We start from the raw sequence: 6,000 nt of genomic DNA, 5'->3' as shown, positions 1-6,000 counted from the left end.
AATTACATCAACTAGACATTTATATGAAATGGTTTTTGATATTGACAAGACAAAATTATTTTTAGAGTTACAAGTCTTAAGAGAAACTTTACTGAGAGGAAAAAAAAAAAAAAAAAGGCAATTAAAGTATTTAATTTTATAAAAGGTTAAGTAATTATTTTCTTAATACTTGGATTGCATATAGAGTATTATTGACTATCCCAATTACAGTTGCATCTGCTAGGAGAAGTTTTCAAAGTTAAAGTTGATCAAATCTTACCTGCAATTAATGATGTCATAAAAGAGATTAAATGGATTGACTATGATATATATTGAAAAATATATGTTGAAGAAATTTAATTGGAATACTTTAATTGATAATTTTGTAATTCAAAATGTAAGACAGTCACATTTACTTTGATATGAAGTTGAATTTTGATTTTTCTGACTAAGTTGTTTTGAACATTTCTTTTAATTATTTTAATATAAATTGGATCGTGTTTTTTATAAAATACCAAGATCGGGTTTTGTTTTGTGTGTTTTCAATATTAATATATTTTATGTCTTTATTGTCTTATTTTAATAAAAATTTCGCATTCTGTGAAAAAATTTACCCCTCCATAGGTGGGAATTATTCCCGCTAGTAATTGATGAAAATAAAAAAAAAATCTTTCAGTAACACAAGGTAGAAAGTGAAAATTTTCCCCCCTCCACAGGCGGGAATTATTCCCGCTAGTAATTGACGAAAATAAACAAAATAATAATAAAAGATTAAGTAAAGCAGACACAACTTCACACAAACACGAACACTTTCCCTCTTTGATAAGCTTTAACACAAAAAAATCTTCTTGTGTACATCTCGCTGCAAACGGCCAGGCTTTCCATCATCGTCTCTGTCTCCAGTCACCATCGTCGTCTCTATCTCCAGATAACATTGTCGTCTCTGTCTTCGGTCACCATAGAAGGGACCCCAAGCCCTAAATGATAACACACGGCTTATAAACGAAACCCTAAATCCAGAGACAAAAATTCCTATAAAGAAGCGATCCTTTGTCTGATCGGTAAGCAAAGCTTAACTTTTCTCTTTTCAATTCCTTCTTCTTGCTTCCTTTTTCACACATATATTAGCACACACTAAAACACACATAGTCGCACACACTGAAACACACATATTCGTACACACATATATGTATATGTATGTGTGTAAATAGATTGAACGAATTAACATTACTTTGTTTACATCTACCATATACAAAACCAATGTTGTTCTCAATCAGGTCATTTCACAAGTTCTTGTTTTACATTGCACCAATTATATATATACACACACACATATATGTATAACTAGAACGTTGGTTTGGTTTTCACTGTCCGTGTTCTCAGATTGATTTGCTTGAGAATCTGGCAATTGATGATGTTGTTGTGTTATCGATTGTGCTGCAAGAGGTCAAGAACAAGAATCTTTCAGTTTATAACAGAGTTAAAGCCTTGTGCAGCAATTCTATGAGGAAGTTCTTTGTTTCCTCTAACGAACATCACAGGTGAGTCATCTCTTAATTTTCATCATTTTCATCACGATGTTTGAATTCTTTCAATTTCTTTTCAACAATTTAAGGAAGCAATGGTCCTGTAGGTAGTCTTGTTATATTTAAGACAAGTCAAAAGATAGTTTGGATCCAAAAATGAAGATACACATGGAAGTTCTTTTATAATTTTAATTAAAAAAAATTTCAACAGGTAATTTTAATAATGTTGTTTTTATACAATACGTCCGTATTTAGAATACTATGTAAACTGGATGTTTTTTTCAACGTGCTTTTGCTTTTGATGGCTAGTTTACCACTGGCAATATGCTCTTGGCTTGATTCATTTATATATGCACCCCTCCAATCTGATTGCATTTTATAAACAATGCTAGTGTAATGATGTCTTAAAAGCTACTTTTAAATGGTGTTCAGTTGTTTTATCCAAAAATGGGGAGCATATGGTGTCTTATTTCACTTTGCGTGTGTTTACATTGTCTTGTAATTGTAATCATATATGGGGATGTCTTACAACATGGTGGGAGTATAACAGGAATACTATATATATTGAAAGTATGAACCATTTTTTTAAGCACACTTTACTGTAATTGTGGTACTTATTCCTGTTTTTAGTGTAAGAACATGCAATTGTAGATTTCCTTCTTCTGACATTGATGAATTGGAAGTTCAGCAATTCGAGTGACAACTCAGTGGTATCGTAACCATCTTGGTGGTGCAACATGGGTCTTATTAATCACAAATGACAGAGAAAATAAGAGGAAAGCCACTGAAGAGGGAATTTCTACAGAGACAGGTACATAAAAACATGTGATTTGTTTTTTCCTTGTCTTTCCATTCATGCACTTCTTTAATGGGTTTGAAATTTTACCTAAAAAAAAAAGGGTCTGATTTGTTAAATTCCAGCAATGTTTGTTCTGTTGCTGTTGTTGTGGCTTTTACTACTTATGCCACTACTAATAATTTTTTTTGGGATTTAAGGAGGGTTTACCCCTACTTTAATGAGAATGATACCCAAACCAGACAAAACTATACAAACTAGAATCTAAACTATCAAAACTAAGATCAACCTCTCCATCCCTAGCACCATAGCAGGTTGACCTCTTAATATTTTCTAGGAAGTTATAATCCACTAAAGCTTAGAAATATAATTTCTATACATGATCAGATATCTTGAATCTTCTTTATTCATCTAGAAAGTTAATTACCAAAATCGACAGCTTAATTTTTTTAAAAAAAAGATTTCCACTGCTGGACCCTTGCATCCGATGAAACCAAAAAATGAACAATTGAAAAAATCTATTTAAAGACAATAGGCAAATCAACAAAGGGAATGAGGACATTATCTAGAATTAACCCCGCCAATGCAAGGTGCTGGTAGGGATAGGCTATGTATGGACCAAAAGTTTGCCATTGCTTGCATAAAGTGATTGCTCTTGCTTGCAAACTTGTGGTTCTGCCTACTTTGCAGAGCAACAACATAAATAGAAAATAAGCAACAACTATATATATATTTTTCAATTGAATATTTTTTCAATCATATATATTGCACACAATCATCTCTCTATTTCTAGGAAAGGAAAGTCTTGTTGGTGTTTGTTGGTCCAATTAGAATAGAAGTGATAGACTTGGTTTTTGATTTTTTTTAATGATTGTATACATAAAAGTATCAAGTACTGCTAAAACCTCATCTGTACCAAAAGAAAAGAATTGTGTGGTAATTATTTAACTTACAACATATGTGTGACAATACTACACTAGAAAACCTACTTAGGTTTGCATGGGATGAGAGAAAAGCACTGGGCCACATCACAGATCGATCTGGTTTGTGGCTCTAACAACCTAGTAATATAAAAAGTTACAAACTCATACGTTAGAGCAAAAATCAACATTAGCATTACACTAATTTATTTTTAGGATGAATTGCATTAAACTCCGTGTAGACTCATAGCGTTTTGTAATAAATTTGTTTTTATTTTAATTTTTTTGTTGTCGAAAAATTCCATCTAAGTAAGTGTTTTATTTTACTAAAATACTTTTACCAAGTCGAGAGTGTTTTATGCAATGTAGGGGATATTTTTAACAACAAATCAAAAAACAACCCCTTTAGTAGGAAAAAAAAAATTAAAAGGAAGATTGTCTACAAAACCTACAAGTTAAGGGAATTTTGGATCTCTTTTTATTATCTGTCATATTATCTCGTATTTTTTAACTTTTGAAAGTAATTTCTAATAACTTCATTCGTGCACCATCATCTGTTTTATTTTTATCTTCTAATTTTTGAATTCAACTACAAAAGATACCATATATTAAACTAAAGAGATATTTGAATTGTGGAAAGCATGGGCCATCACCCACCCTCTGTTGTCCTCTTTTTCAATTATCATAAACTTTGGTGGAAGTAGATGTTTCCTCGTTTTTCAGCTTTATGCTTATCCTGACCCACTTTCTAGGGTTCTAACATCTCTCTCTATGTATGTATATATATATACACACACACACACACTTTACTCAAAATTTTTAAAATCAAATACTTTGTGGCATAGTGATATCTTATTCCATAGTGAGAAATTGGGTGGTAAGAAGTTTCCTCAATGCAGCCATAAGATAACAGTTTTATAGAGTGTAAAATTATGATACTTTTTATTTTTTGTGAATTATAGTGTAAAATTATGTTACTTTTTGTAAATTATAGAGAGAATGAGAATGCTTTATGATTGCACATTTTTAATGTTTTTTACTCATGCTTGAGGGGGTCACGTGCCTTCAAGTGATCAATTTTGCGGTGTATAGGGGGTCACGTTCCTTAAGTGATCATTTTTTTATTTATTTTTTATTTTTTTTATTATTGTGCATAAATGGATCAAAGGTCGGGATATTGTTGTGGATGGAGTTTGGTTTTCATTAATCGCATTTTAAGTTTGGTTTACATTCATGATCAATGTTTATTTTAGAATAAGTAACTCATCTACAACCTCATTGTGTATAAGAACTTTTGGTTAAATGAGTTGGTATTTACCCAAATATCATCAATGAAATAGATTGAGTTGGGTCTATATTCAGGATTGTGTCGTTCTCATTTTCCAGATTGTTTCACTCTTTTCCTTTTATTTTTCTCTCTCTTTACATTTAGCCAACCCACACAGGCCCTCTAAATGTTTGCACTAAACTATATTTTAAAAATTATTTAATTCCTTATCCATAATTTTGTATGTTGAACCAATTGATATTCGAAAAGTATTGTGCGAAAACTGGATTATCAACTTTGACATTATCACAAGGTCCTTACATTAATTTGCAGAAGGTTTCAAGTATATAATCATAGACCTTTATTTTCTCCTTTCTGCTTAAAATATTTTGTAAGATGTTGTACATTGACGTGGGTTCCAAGATATGAGTACGATGCATAAACAAGAATATGCTAATAACTAAGAATACCGAACAAAAGAATATGATTTATATTTTGGAATGCTAATAGTGAGTATTTTAATCATTTTAATTAAGAGATGTCAATAACTAAGCTATATTTGATAACCCTGTCTAGATAGAAAAGAAATGATATATTTTATAGAGCAAGAAAGTGTTGGGTATTGTCCTCTGAATCAAAGGATTGGGTATTACCCTCCAGATCAAAGGGTATTTTATAGAGCATTGATTTTGTAATGGTATCGCAGTATATATATATATATATACACATATACATATGTGATTTATAGTGTATACACAAGATATAGTTGTACCAATGATGATTTATTTTTTATAAATTCAATGTAGGAAAGTTAAAATAATAATGTTATAAAAAATGATGTAATAATTTGACTTTTATTTTAAAATAGTTAAAAAATAAAAAGTATATATATATATTTGTTGAGACGAGGAGTAAAATCTCATTTTCATCAAGTTGATCAATCTAATAATTTTAAATTCAACTAAACCACTCAAATGACTTGTAGACTTAATAGTCTAAAATCATTAATTATACAAATTTGTTTGGAATTTATATATGTTTTTTTTTTTTTTTCCTAGACCTTAAGTCTCATTTAAATAGTAAGTTTTTGCTATGTATATATATATTCTACCTGTACATGAGGCTTAAATTAGTACTTAACAAAGCTTACTTTTTATGCATGTCATTAATTACAGGTTATAAAAATTCTATTTTCTTGTAGTGTATTCTCACCAGGATATCAAGTTCTCTAAAATAATCTTTAAAATTTTATTTCGGTCTTCAAATTCTAATCTAATCTTTTTCTTCTTCTTCTTCTTCTTTTTTTTTTTTTTTTGCAAGTTTGACATTGATTGCAATCTAGCTCCCCTTTTTTATTCAGATTTCTTTTGGGATTTTGATATGTCTATGCGATTAGCATTATGTAATATTGGATTTATAGCATTTTGATATGTGCTGGAATTATCATTTTAGATGATTTGCACATTTTAATATCTAAATTCTTAATGGAATATGTGTTTTATCTTCTATGTT

General features: G+C 30.1%; 1 long non-coding RNA gene across 3 annotated transcripts in view; it reads left to right on the top strand.

Moving 5' to 3' along the window:
* Positions 1–747: 747 nt before the first annotated feature.
* Positions 748–6,000, top strand: part of LOC132268192 (uncharacterized) — a 32,898-nt gene continuing 27,645 nt past the window's right edge. For 2 of the 3 annotated variants that reach the window (XR_009469251.1, XR_009469250.1), the window contains exons 1-3: positions 750–1,040; positions 1,363–1,520; positions 2,194–2,316. This is a non-coding gene — a long non-coding RNA (uncharacterized LOC132268192). Of the gene's footprint in view, positions 1,041–1,362; positions 1,521–2,193; positions 2,317–6,000 lie in introns of all 3 variants that reach the window. The other variant, XR_009469252.1, reaches the window with a different exon arrangement.

This window comes from Cornus florida, unplaced genomic scaffold (assembly GCF_030987335.1).
Source record: "Cornus florida cultivar Cherokee Brave unplaced genomic scaffold, ASM3098733v1 CherokeeBrave_3.0.0_Hap2_Chr08, whole genome shotgun sequence".
NCBI lineage: Eukaryota > Viridiplantae > Streptophyta > Magnoliopsida > Cornales > Cornaceae > Cornus > Cornus florida.
This window is presented reverse-complemented; position numbering and strand designations above follow the sequence as displayed.